This window comes from Choloepus didactylus, chromosome 5 (assembly GCF_015220235.1).
Source record: "Choloepus didactylus isolate mChoDid1 chromosome 5, mChoDid1.pri, whole genome shotgun sequence".
NCBI lineage: Eukaryota > Metazoa > Chordata > Mammalia > Pilosa > Megalonychidae > Choloepus > Choloepus didactylus.
In genome coordinates, this window is record NC_051311.1 from 103,883,443 (window position 1) to 103,898,218 (window position 14,776).

At 38.3% G+C, this 14,776-nt stretch overlaps 1 protein-coding gene and 1 long non-coding RNA gene across 3 annotated transcripts in view; one reads left to right on the forward strand and one right to left on the reverse strand.

Annotated features, from left to right (window-relative positions):
* ABCB1 (ATP binding cassette subfamily B member 1) overlaps positions 1 to 14,776 on the reverse strand; it is a 242,492-nt gene that overhangs the window by 79,613 nt on the left and 148,103 nt on the right. The gene's annotated exons all lie outside the window — the stretch shown is intronic.
* The window catches only part of LOC119534340, a 96,478-nt gene that overhangs the window by 79,209 nt on the left and 2,493 nt on the right, over positions 1 to 14,776 (forward strand). The window contains exon 5 of the long non-coding RNA XR_005217012.1: positions 13,260 to 13,489. This is a non-coding gene — a long non-coding RNA (uncharacterized LOC119534340). The remainder of the gene's footprint in view (positions 1 to 13,259; positions 13,490 to 14,776) is intronic.

Sequence of the window (14,776 nt, forward strand, 5' to 3'; positions counted from 1 at the left end):
CGTGGATGCCACCTGCTGGTTAGTTAGAGAAAGTGTACTCCACGAAGCTGTAGATCTGATAAATTAGAGATAAGGACTTCAATTGGTCTACACATCCTAAAAGAACCCAATCAAGTTCAGCAAATGCCAAGAGGCCAAAAACAACAGAAAATTATAAAGCATATGAAAAAGCCAGACGATATGGATAACCCAAGCCCAAGCACCCAAATCAAAAGATCAGAAGGGCACCTGGAGCAGCTACTCAAAGAACTAAAGATGAACAGTGAGACCATAGTACAGAATACAAAGGATATCAAGAAGACCTTAGAAGAGCATAAAGAAGACATTGCAAGACTAAATAAAAAAATAGATGATCTTATGGAAATTAAAGAAACTGTTGAGCAAATTAAAAAGATTCTGGACACTCATAGTACAAGACTAGAGGAAGTTGAACAACGAATCAGTGACCTGGAAGATGACAGAATGGAAAATGAAAGCATAAAAGAAAGAATGGGGAAAAAAATTGAAAAAATCGAAACGGACCTCAGGGATATGATAGATAATATAAAACGTCCAAATATAAGACTCATTGGTGTTCCAGAAGGGGAAGAAAAGGGTAAAGGTCTAGGAAGAGTATTCAAAGAAATTGTTGGAGAAAACTTCCCAAATCTTCTAAACAACATAAATACACAAATCATAAATGCTCAGTGAACTCCAAATAGAATAAATCCAAATAAACCCACTCCAAGACATATTCTGATCACACTGTCAAACACGGAAGAGAAGGAGCAAGTTCTGAAAGCAGCAAGAGAAAAGCAATTCACCACATACAAAGGAAACAGCATAAGACTAAGTAGTGACTACTCAGCAGCCACTATGGAGGCAAGAAGGCAGTGGCATGATATATTTAAAATTATGAGTGAGAAAAATTTCCAACCAAGAATACTTTATCCAGCAAAGCTCTCCTTCAAATTTGAGGGAGAGCTTAAATTTTTCACAGACAAACAAATGCTGAGAGAATTTGCTAACAAGAGACCTGCCCTACTGGAGATACTAAAGGGAGCCCTACAGACAGAGAAACAAAGAAAGGACAGAGAGACCTGGAGAAAGGTTCAGTACTAAAGAGATTTGGTATGGGTACAATAAAGGATATTAATAGAGAGAGGGGAAATATATATATGACAAACATAAACCAAAGGATAAGATGGCTGATTCAAGAAATGCCTTCACGGTTATAACATTGAATGTAAATGGATTAAACTCCCCAATTAAAAGATACAGATTCGCAGAACGGATCAAAAAAAATGAACCATCAATATGTTGCATACAAGAGACTCATCTTAGACACAGGGACACAAAGAAATTGAAAGTGAAAGGATGGAAAAAAATATTTCATGCAAGCTACAGCCAAAAGAAAGCAGGTGTAGCAATATTAATCTCAGATAAAATAGACTTCAAATGCAGGGATGTTTTGAGAGACAAAGAAGGCCACTACATACTAATAAAAGGGGCAATTCAACAAGAAGAAATAACAATCATAAATGTCTATGCACCCAATCAAGGTGCCACAAAATACATGAGAGAAACACTGGCAAAACTAAAGGAAGCAATTGATGTTTCCACAATAATTGTGGGAGACTTCAACACATCACTCTCTCCTATAGATAGATCAACCAGACAGAAGACCAATAAGGAAATTGAAAACCTAAATAATCTGATAAATGAATTAGATTTAACAGACATATACAGAACATTACATCCCAAATCACCAGGATACACATACTTTTCTAGTGCTCACGGAACTTTCTCCAGAATAGATCATATGCTGGGACATAAAACAAGCCTCAGTAAATTTAAAAAGATTGAAATTATTCAAAGCACATTCTCTGACCACAATGGAATACAATTAGAAGTCAATAACCATCAGAGACTTAGAAAATTCACAAATACCTGGAGGTTAAACAACACACTCCTAAACAATCACTGGGTTAAAGAAGAAATAGCAAGAGAAATTGCTAAATATATAGAGACGAATGAAAATGAGAACACAACATACCAAAACTTATGGGATGCAGCAAAAGCAGTGCTGAGGGGGAAATTTATAGCACTAAACGCATATATTAAAAAGGAAGAAAGAGCCAAAATCAAAGAACTAATGGATCAACTGAAGAAGCTAGAAAATGAACAGCAAACCAATCCTAAACCAAGTAGAAGAAAAGAAATAACAAGGATTAAAGCAGAAATAAATGTCATAGAGAACAAAAAAACAATAGAGAGGATAAATATCACCAAAAGTTGGTTCTTTGAGAAGATCAACAAGATTGACAAGCCCCTAGCTAGACTGACAAAATCAAAAAGAGAGAAGACCCATATAAACAAAATAATGAATGAAAAAGGTGACATAACTGCAGATCCTGAAGAAATTAAAAAAATTATAAGAGGATACTATGAACAACTGTATGGCAACAAACTGGATAATGTAGAGGAAATGGACAATTTCCTGGAAACATATGAACAACCTAGACTGACCAGAGAAGAAATAGAAGACCTCAATCAACCCATCACAAGCAAAGAGATCCAATCAGTCATCAAAAATCTTCCCACAAATAAATGCCCAGGGCCAGATGGCTTCACAGGGGAATTCTACCAAACTTTCCAGAAAGAACTGACACCAGTCTTACTCAAACTCTTTCAAAACATTGAAGAAAATGGAACACTACCTAACTCATTTTATGAAGCTAACATCAATCTAATACCAAAACCAGGCAAAGATGCTACAAAAAAAGGAAAACTACCGGCCAATCTCCCTAATGAATATAGATGCAAAAATCCTCAACAAAATACTTGCAAATCGAATCCAAAGACACATTAAAAAAATCATACACCATGACCAAGTGGGGTTCATTCCATGCATGCAAGGATGGTTCAACATAAGAAAATCAATCAATGTATTACAACACATTAACAAGTCAAAAGGGAAAAATCAATTGATCATCTCAATAGATGCTGAAAAAGCATTTGACAAAATCCAACATCCCTTTTTGATAAAAACACTTCAAAAGGTAGGAATTGAAGGAAACTTCCTCAATATGATAAAGAGCATATATGAAAAACCCACAGCCAGCATAGTACTCAATGGTGAGAGACTGAAAGCCTTCCCTCTAAGATCAGGAACAAGACAAGGATGCCCGCTGTCACCACTGTTATTCAACATTGTGCTGGAAGTGCCAGCCAGGGCAATCCGGCAAGACAAAGAAATAAAAGGCATCCAAATTGGAAAAGAAGAAGTAAAACTGTCATTGTTTGCAGATGATATGATTTTATATCTGGAAAACCCTGAGAAATCGACGATACAGCTACTAGAGCTAATAAACAAATTTAGCAAAGTAGCGGGATACAAGATTAATGCACATAAGTCAGTAATGTTTCTATATGCTAGAAATGAACAAAGTGAAGAGATACTCAAGAAAAAGATACCATTTTCAATAGCAACTAAAAAAATCAAGTACCTAGGAATAAACTTAACCAAAGATGTAAAAGACCTATACAAAGAAAACTATGTAACTCTACTAAAAGAAATAGAAGGGGACCTTAAAAGATGGAAAAATATTCCATGTTCATGGTTAGGAAGGCTAAATGTCATTAAGATGTCAATTCTACCCAAACTCATCTACAGATTCAATGCAATCCCAATCAAAATTCCAACAACCTACTTTGCAGACTTGGAAAAGCTAGTTATCAAATTTATTTGGAAAGGAAAGATGCCTTGAATTGCTAAAGACACTCTAAAAAAGAAAACGAAGTGGGAGGACTTACACTCCCTGACTTTGAAGCTTATTATAAAGCCACAGTTGTCAAAACAGCATGGTACTGGCACAAAGATAGACATATAGATCAATGGAATCGAATTGAGAATTCAGAGATAGACCCTCAGATCTATGGCCAACTGATCTTTGATAAGGCCCCCAAAGTCACTGAACTGAGTCATAATGGTCTATTCAACAAATGGGGCTGGGAGAGTTGGCTATCCATATCGAAAAGAATGAAAGAGGACCCCTACCTCACACCCTACACAAAAATTAACTCAAAATGGATGAAAGATCTCAATATAAAAGAAAGTACCATAAAACTCCTAGAAGATAATGTAGGAAAACATCTTCAAGACCTTGTATTAGGCGGCCACTTCCTAGACTTTACACCCAAAGCACAAGCAACAAAAGAAAAAATAGATAAATGGGAACTCCTCAAGCTTAGAAGTTTCTGCACCTCAAAGGAATTTCTCAAAAAGGTGAAGAGGCAGCCAACTCAATGGGAAAAAATTTTTGGAAACCATGTATCTGACAAAAGACTGATATCTTGCATATATAAAGAAATCCTGCAACTCAATGACAGTAGTACAGACAGCCCAATTATAAAATGGGCAAAAGATATGAAAAGACAGTTCTCTGAAGAAGAAATACAAATGGCCAAGAAACAGATGAAAAAATGTTCAGCTTCACTAGCTATTAGAGAGATGCAAATTAAGACAACAATGAGATACCATCTAACACCTATTAGAGTGGCTGCCATTAAACAAACAGGAAACTACAAATGCTGGAGGGGATGTGGAGAAACTGGAACTCTTATTCATTGTTGGTGGGACTGTATAATGGTTCAGCCACTCTGGAAGTCAGTCTGGCAGTTCCTTAGAAAACTAGATATAGAGTTACCATTCGATCCAGCGATTGCGCTTCTCGGTATATACCCGGAAGATCGGAAAGCAGTGACACGAACAGATATCTGCACGCCAATGTTCACAGCAGCATTATTCACAATTGCCAAGAGATGGAAACAACCCAAATGTCCTTCAACAGATGAGTGGATAAATAAAATGTGGTATATACACACGATGGAATACTACACGGCAGTAAGAAGGAACGACCTCGTGAAACATATGACAACGTGGATGAACCTTGAAGACATAATGCTGAGTGAAATAAGCCAGGCACAGAAAGAGAAATATTACATGCTCCCACTAATGTGAACTTTGAAAAATGTAAAACGAATGGTTTATAATGTAGAATGTAGGGGAACTAGCAATAGAGAGCAATTAAGGAAGGGGGAACAGTAATCCAAGAAGAACAGATATGCTATTTAACGTTCTGGGGATGCCCAGGAATGACCATGGTCTGTTAATTTCTGATGGATATAGTAGGAGCAAGTTCACAGAAATGTTGCTATATTATGTAACTTCCTTGGGGTGAAGTAGGAACAGGTTGGAAGTAAAGCAGTTATCTTAGGTTAGTTGTCTTTTTCTTACTCCCTTGTTATGGTCTCTTTGAAATGTTCTTTTATTGTATGTTTTTCTTTTTTGTTTTTTGTTTGTTTGTTTGTTTTTAATTTTTTTTTTCCATACAGTTGATTTAAAAAGGAAGAACAGGTTAAAAAAAAAAAAAAAAAAAAAAAAAAAACAGGAAAAAAATATGTAGTGCCCCCTTGAGGAGCCTGTGGAGAATGCAGGGGTATTGGCCTACCCTACCTCAATGGTTGCTAACATGACCACAGACATAGGGGACTGGTGGTTTGATGGGTTGAGCCCTCTACCATAGGTTTTACCCTTGGGAAGACGGTTGCTGCAAAGGAGAGGCTAGGCCTCCCTGTAACTGTGCCTAAGAGCCTCCTCCCGAATACCTCTTTGTTGCTCAGATGTGGCCCTCTCTCTCTGGCTAAGCCAACTTGAAAGGTGAAATCACTGCCCTCCCCCCTACGTGGGATCTGACACCCAGGGGAGTGAATCTCCCTGGCAATGTGGAATATGACTCCCGGGGAGGAATGTAGACCTGGCATCGTGGGACGGAGAACATCTTCTTGACCAAAAGGGGGATGTGAAAGGAAATGAAATAAGCTTCAGTAGCAGAGAGATTCCAAAAGGAGCCGAGAGGTCACTCTGGTGGGCACTCTTACGCACACTTTAGACAACCCTTTTTAGGTTCTAAAGAATTGGGGTAGCTGGTGGTGGATACCTGAAACTATCAAACTACAACCCAGAACCCATGAATCTCGAAGACAGTTGTATAAAAATGTAGCTTATGAGGAGTGACAATGGGATTGGGAAAACCATAAGGACCACACTCCATTTTGTCTAGTTTATGGATGGATGAGTAGAAAAATAGGGGAAGGAAACAGACAAACAGACAAAGGTACCCAGTGTTCTTTTTTACTTCAATTGCTCTTTTTCATTTTAATTATTATTCTTATTATTTTTGTGTGTGTGCTAATGAAGGTGTCAGGGATTGATTTAGGTGATGAATGTACAACTATGTAATGGTACTGTGAACAATCGAATGTACGATTTGTTTTGTATGACTGCGTGGTATGTGAATATATCTCAATAAAATGAAGATTAAAAAAAAAAAGAAAACTAATGACAGCATGGGCATTAGAGGGTCCAGGAAAGAAGAGGCCTGTCTCCTGCCTTGAAAATGGAATGATTATATAGTGAGTTGAGGCCTATGTCCTCAGGAGAGCTTCCCAGAGACTGGTTGGACCTAGAGAGTTGTGGAAGCAACAAGAAGGAACAAGAGATAGTTTGATGGAATGCCTGCATAGAAGATGATGCTGAACAACACTTGACCTTCACACTCATCTGGCACTATGTTCACCTTCCAGACATACCCCATGGTAAGGTGAAAGCTACTCTAAAATAACTGATATTGGGTTTCTGCCACATTGGCCAAAAAGGGGCTTCAACATTGAAATTATGTTGTTACACAAAATAAAAGTTAAATGTCTTGTACTTCTGTGTTCTGGAATGGTACAAACATTCACTACATATCTTCTGGCCTCAACTCATGCTACACTTTCACCCCCTACCCTACTGGCTCTCCCCATTTCCATGTAGCCCATTCCCTAACTATTCTATTCTCTTTCTTCTGCTTAGCCTTTATTCATCCTGCTCCCTCTGCTTGGAATGCCCTTTATCACAATTTTCTGGAAATAATTCTCTTTTATGACTTCCTCTGATATGGCTTTGGCCTATCGGAGTGACTTACCTTATCCCAGGATTCCATAGTGATTGAAACATGATTTCATTTACTAAGTAAATGCTAGAATAGAAGTCTCAATGCTTATGTCTCCTTCTCCCATTCCCATCAGTGTGAGCTCCCTGAAAACTGCACTATGACTCTTCTATCTTTGGATCCCCAGTGCCCAGCCTGTTAAAATGGCTGTAATCTATTCTAGACTGAAAAGTTTACAAGTGACTTCACAGAGCCCCCTTACATGACAGAACATCCATCAAAATTTTCCATCCAATAATACCCTATATTGCATATAAACATCTCACATATTATAACACTAAAAAGAGATACAGTAAACTATTCAACCTGGTAAAGAGAGACTTTTCTAAATTCAAACAAGGCTTCTTAGGAACCTAGAACTAGCCTGTGTCTACCACCATGAGTAAAGACAGATAATCATGTGGTATCATTGAGGGATCACACTGCATTTTAATATTTAGTAATTTTAACTATTAAGCACTTAAGAGCAATGTGAATAAAAGGTATGTGACATGGCTACATTTGTGATTTCCTGGTTAAAAGAGATTATAAGATAAAGGTGATTTTTCAGACCATCTTCCTAAAAGAGTAACAGAAGCACTGTTCTAGGTACAGGGGATGCAGCCAAGAACAAGAAAGACATATTCTTAATCTCATTGCTGAATCTTTACATTCAGTACCCAAAGTGCACTTGACAGGGTAACACTGCTGAAATGTCTAGCACCGTTTCTCCCAGGAACATCCTTTTTTTTCTCTTACACCTTTCTCCCCATTCAAGCAACTGTAATAAACAAGTAAACCAATAAGTTAAGATGGTAGTTTTAGAGTGATAATGCTTAGTAAGTAAATAAAACAGTGATGCTATATTGACTTTGGGGTGGGGTAGGGACAAAAGGTCTTTCTGTGGGCATGTGAACTGAGAACTAGATGATAAGATGAGGTCATTACAGAGAGAATTACAGAGAGATTGCAGGTTCTGCAAGGTCCCAAGTCAGGAAGGAAATGAACATGTCCAAGGAACAGAAAGAAGGCTGGTGTGCATGGACAAGAGATGAGATGGATGGGGCCAGCAGGGGTATTTGCATTTTATTCCACACTATGGGAAACCATTGGGAGAGAGATGACTTGACTTATGTTTTTAAAGCTCACTCTAACAGTCCGTGGAGAACTGGATATAGGTGGGCAAGAGTGAAAGCAGGGAGTAATTACGAAGCTCGGGGTGTTGTGCTGGCAAGAGAGAGGATGGCTCTGGAGATGGTAGTAGCCATGGACATATGCAACCAGACTTTGTAGAGTGACCTCAACACTACCGCAGGCAGTAGGATAGCAGACAATCAGGAGGCTCTCAGCTCTCCTCTGCCATGTTCAAACTGAGTAGCCTCCTTTTGAGCTATTTTCCCTGGTGTGCCTTCATGACATATCATTTGAACAGAGAGGTTTTCTGACTAAAGAAGAGTTGGTTTACCAACTTCTTTAAATGATCCTCAAGGCCTTTTCTAGCTCAGGAATGCCGTGATTCTAATTTTCCCAGTCTTCTTGCCCAGAAGCTCCATCAGCCACAGCAAGTGGTATCTGGAGCTTTTGCCTAAATAAACAATCCCTCTGGCATTTGCCCAGGCTGGAGCCTACTACTCAACATGGCTGGGGTTATTGCAGGTGACAGAGATAATTCCAGTAGAGGTTCTCCTCACATGTGCTGCTAAAGAGCTGTGCCCTGGGCTGACTTGCCTGTAATACCAACAGGAAAACCTACAGGATGGCATCTAAGGGAGAAAAAAGGCCAAGTGAAAATTACTGGACCCTTTAGTAGAGTGGAAAAAATACCAGACTAAAAAGCAAGATTCCTGCCCTAGGAACTGAGTTTTATTGACCAGTGAGGACTTCCATCATGGCCTCATTGCATCTACTTCCTGGGCAATGATTTCTACATCTGTAAAATCATGGGTCCCTTTTCACCTACAAACTTGGGACCTTGCAGAACCTGCAATTCTCTGTGTAACTCTCTCTGTAATGACGTCATTCTAGGCCCCTTTTCACCTACAAAATTCTATAATTCAGTCTTTCATTTCCTCGTTCCATTTCTTAAGTACCCTAGGATAGGTCAGGTATCGTCTCTTTCCTTCCCTTCCTTCCCCCACCCCCCCCCATCTCTTATCCTGTCCTTTCCTGTTGTGCTGGTTTGAAGTTATTATGTACCCCAGAAAAGGCCGTGTTCTTTTAATGCATTCTTGTGGGTGCAGACCTATTGTGGGTGGAGCCTTTTGATTAGGTTGTTTCAATTGAGCTGTGACACATCCAACTCAAGGTGGGTCTTAATCCTTTACTGGAGTCCTTCATGAGGATAAAAGACAGAAAAAGCCAAGAGAGCTTAGAGAGAAATACGCAGAGAAATCTGGAGAGAGCTGAGAAAAAGCCCCCAGAGGAGCTGAGAGAACTATTGAAACCACAGCCCAGGAGAGAAGGGCCAGCAGACATCACTATGTGCCTTCCCATATTACAGGTGTCCCCAGCCATTGGCCTGTCTTCAGAGTCCAGGTATCATCCTACTAATGCCTTAATTGGGACATTTTCATGGCCTTAGAGCTGTAAATGTTAAGTTAATAAATCCCCATAAAAGGCCAATTCTTTTATGGTATATTGCATTCTGGCAGCTTTAGCAAACTGAAACACCTGTCCTTTCCTTTCTTTCCATCCTTCCTTCTTTCTTTCTTTCCTCATTTTTGACATTTTTAGATTTATAATATAATGTACAGATCACATTGTTATTAATCTACTTTTGGGCTTGAAAAAGTATTCCTCCAACAACAAAAAAATCTGACTATATTACAGTATTAGTCTTATATACATTTAAAAAACTAACCACTGTAAATTTAAACTCAAACTTAAAAACTAAACTACCAAAATTTAAAAAGTATACTTTGAAATATTTTATCACTTTATCTGGTCTCAAATGTTACAGAAATTTATCTGTCTTTTCCAACTAAATTGTTAGCAGCAGAAGAAAGCCTTGAACAAATGAAAGAAAACAGATCCATCATGGAAATTTTTGTTAAATACTTCAAATTTAAATATTAACTAACATTCTAGTTTGGAGCATATCCATAATGCTGGCCTTGATAACATAAGAGGACAGAGATGACTATGTTTTCTTTGATTACAATGCCAAACTTTTGACACACACATACGCAATTCATACACTCATAGTTTAAGCACCCAAAGATAGATAATATTTTGAGTACTGGCACTTAATAAACCACTTTCGTGCTCTTCATATTAGTACCCATGTTAGGGCACTGAGAGTAGAAAAATCCAATAATAAATATAAAAATAACTATTTTCCCACTTTCCCCCTAACTAAACATTTTATATAAATTACTAACTTGCACTAGAATTTGAGTGTCTCATTTTCTCCATTCCTCTGCCACAATTTGACAGGGAAATAAACAGAACCAATCATAATATGATTATGGAAAAAGAGAGCAGCCATTAATATGGGTATAGCATAAATGGAATCATTAAAGGCAATGAATAATCAAGAGTTAATTTAAAGAGTATCTTTGGGTATTAACCACCATGAGACATGGTGAATCTCCCCCATGCTTTTTAGTTTCTGGGTTAGTACATTAACATCAGTTCCTTCCTGCATGCCCCCCATTTCCTTCAGTACATGGACTCTATGTCAGTCTGCCTGGATTCAAATCCTGACTCTGCTACTTACTAGCTGTATGACCTCAGGCCATTTAATTTTATTTAACCTCTCTGGGCCCCAGTTTCCATATATATATAGAAAATAATTGCATTAATCTCATGTACATGAGTGGATTAAAGGATTAATATACGTAATGCTTTAAGAACAGTGCTTGATACATACTAAATGTTCAATATATGTTGGGGTTAGTTATTAGAAATAACTGGAGTCCTTCTCTAAGCTCAGGTCTCTCATTCTTTCTATTTTTTACATATTTTAGCCTAGGAAATTTAATATTCCATACATTTCAAGCACTGCCAAATACCTAGCCATGTTCTTTATGCCAGGATTCAGACTCATTTCTTCAACTGCGTGGATGTAATTTATACTGGTACAAAACCTGTCACCTTCAATACGACATGTCTAAAACCATAATCGCCTTTACCACAGCTCATTTCCAGATGATGAACAGTCTTATGAGGAAGATGAGAACCCACAGAATACTATAAAATTCAGGAAGTTAAGCATTGTTCACAAAAATGGGGTGCCAGGACCAGATAATTTCCTAGGCTAGAGCCAGAGATTTTAAGGCAACGACTGCACAAATTCTAACAAGATAGAGATAAATGGGAGTAGGTGGTCAGAAAATCCGGTCCATATGAGCTATAATAAAAGAGTAAGAGAATGACTGATGTCTGATAATCATGGAAGTTATCAGAAGAGAAAGTTTACAAGACCTCAAGTGTAGCAGGAGAAAAGGCTCTGCTGACTTAAAAATTTTTAGAGCTGTCTAGTTCAGTGTAAAATCCTCAGGCTTTCAAGAGCCTTGGGCAGTCCAAGTCTCCTTTAGCAAAGAAAGCTTCTTGTCCAACAAGGAGGCTCTGGTGTGTGGTGCACCCCATGGAGAAGTAATACTGTTCTGCCTGGGCAAGAGCAAGAAAACAGGTCTGAAGATGTCTAGGGCCCCAGGAATTCAGCAGGTTCATTCTGCCTTCTGAAGCACTGGAGAGCTCATTTGTCCTCCCTCATCTCCGGGGCCAGCATCAAAACCTTTGATACTATCCCTCGATCCATGTAACCTTCAGGGTATCCAGAAGTCTGAATCTGCAAATGACTAGATTAGTGACAGAGTACTGAGTGTCCTAAAGGGGAAAAAAATAGAGGTAGCCTGCTGCCTTTGGAAAGGCATGAAAAGACATAGAACATGGGGCAGCAATGAGGAGTGATGGTGAGGGAGGGAATTAACTTCATTCATTTTGTTGGTTTATTTATTTCATCTCTTATTTAAAAATGGTTTTACATGTTATGTGGAACATGTATGTTTGTGAAAGAGAGAGAGAACATTCTGACCATACTTGGTTATCACCTCCTCTGGTAAGCCTTCCATGATTCCTGTATGTTGAATCAGGTGCCCTTCCTCTTTCTTCCCCTACCATCTTATGTGCTTCCATAACACAACGCTAATCATATCCAACCGCATTCATTGGTTCACCTGTCCATCCCTCCCACTATACTAAGTTTCTCAAAGGTCAGGAATGAATAATCAGGACATAGTACTACAACTGGCACATAGAAGGCTTTAATACAAATTCACTGATGGACTGATTGAAGATAATAATCTCCCACTCAACAGTCTACTCCAGAGATTGGCAACCTTTTTCTATAAAGTCAAACAGAAAATACTTTTAGGCTTTGTGGGCCATATGGTGTCTGTCACAACTACTGTGCTTTGCCACTGTAATGCTAAAGCAGCTATAGACAATATGTAATCTAATGGCTGTGGCTGTGTTCCATTAAAACTTTATTTGCTTTGAAATTTAAATTTCATATAATTTTCATTTGTTAATAAATGTTATGCTCCTTTTGATTTTTTCCAACCATTCAAAAATGGAAAACTATTCTTAGCTCATGGGCTGTACAAAAACAGGCAGCAACTGGATTTGGCCCATGGACCACAGTTTGAGGCCCTCTGTGCTCCCTGAAGACCATGGTTAGTAATCCATAGTTACTAAGGAAATGCTACTTGACAGGATAGTTATAGCTATATATAGCCAGGATATAAGCAAGAGGTATTGAGTAATTTTGGGTATGTCCTAATCATTCAACAGCTATACAAACTGAAGTATTATCACAGTTTTATAAAGATGAAATGATATAAGAACACATATCATCATTGCAAGTCATGCAAGTTCATTTGTGAGAAACTTGGAAGCATGCAATTCCTGTTGACAATAATAGCAGTAACTAACTTTTGTTGAGCATTTTTTAATGAGCTATGCCTTCTTCTATAAGCCCTAAACAGATGAGTCCATATAATTCTCACAACTACCTATGAAGTAGGTTCTATTGTTTTCCAGCTTTTTACAGATGAGGAATTAAAGCAAGGAGAAATTCCCCAAACCTCAAAACTAAAGTGTGGCAGAGCTGGATTTTAGATTCAGGCAGCCAAAACCCAGAGCCTGCTTTCTACCCACTAGCTATACAAATTCTCCAGAGGTTGACAGGTAAAGAATGAACACAGACAAACTTCCAAATGTTTCTCTAAATTTTTCCAGGATGGAGGAGTGAGCTGAAAGGGAAAGCTTAGCAAAGAGTGCAGTGTGAACTACAAACCCAAAAGGAAACCATATGTTGTGGAAATCTGTGAAGATGGAAGACCAGATTACCAACTGACAAGGTATGGTCTGGAAGACTAATCAGCAAGCAGACACATGGGTGTGTCCAGGAGAGAACACATGTCCACAGCTGAACTGTCATCTATTTGGGAACTCAACCCTGACATTAGGTAACTAAGTCAGATTACTATTCATATTATATGTCTGTAAGTCGTTCAGGTAAAGCCAAGAGGTGGTAAAGTTTAGTTCTTACACTCAAAGAAATCATTTGTTTTCTTATGAGAGTAAGTCAGTTAAAGTCCAGGTGACAGAAATATAATGTATATGAATGTTAATGCAGTATTTTTTTAAAGACCAATGGATATAGCACAAGTTGAGTTTATTGTGGCCTTTCAGAATTCAGCTCTGTTAGCTTCAGACGGTCATTTGATGGTCTGCTCTTCCCAGACTTTGCCAAGCTTCAACAGTTGTTTCAATAGCTCACAATTTCCTCATAATATAGATGAGGAGCTGTCCATTTAAGCAATGCATGCAGGTTCACAGTGTGCTTAGGATAAGACCTATCACATGGTTAGATCAATGCATGTGTCTGGTCTTCATTTAAAAAGTGGGTAAGATTAGAATGGAGCATATATGATCTGCTGAGCTCCCACTGAGCACTGAAAATTCGATTCTTCCTCTAGAAAGTGGTAAGAGAGATAATCAACGAAAATTACCAACTATATCTTGTGTAGGAACCTATGAATTCAGAGATCATTAAAGACTTCCTTAGGGTGAATGGTATAAAAGAAAGGTGCCAGTTCAAAAATGGGACATTTTTTATAGGTCCCTTTGAATGCCATGAAAGGATGTAATAAATGCATCAGAATTTTACATAGCTCAAACACTGTCAATTTTTCCGGCCTAACTCATTATCTGCATCCTGCCTAAGGGTAAACAAAATGTACTGTTCATAATCACAAAAAAGGGGTTCTCCAGAGCCCATGAACAGGTATCAAAAGATCCATAAATACCAAAAATAGGTTTGAATACTTACATTCATGTTTCTGGGGAAAGGATGCATAATTTTCATCAGATACTCAAAAGTCCAGAAGTTGAAGGACCATTGTAAAAACTAAGTGGTATCATGGTAGTCTCAAATGTATTCCCAAACAGGCATTTTCAACATTTCTACCACTTGAGTGCTAACTGTGTTGGAAGTATTTGGGTTGTTTTCTTTAAATCAATCTATGATTGACCAAAGGTGACCTGTGAAGCTCAGAGATATGAACCAGTGCCTCCCCAATCAAGTGTGTGTGTGTATGCGTGTGGACCTGCATATGTGATACCCAAACTATTTCCAGAAATATATTGAGATTTGATACATATTTTTAGAATAGACAAAAAGCAGAAGTTGGATTCACACGGAGACTAAGTCCATACTTCTGCAGACCCCTCTCTCCTCCCCTCCAATACAC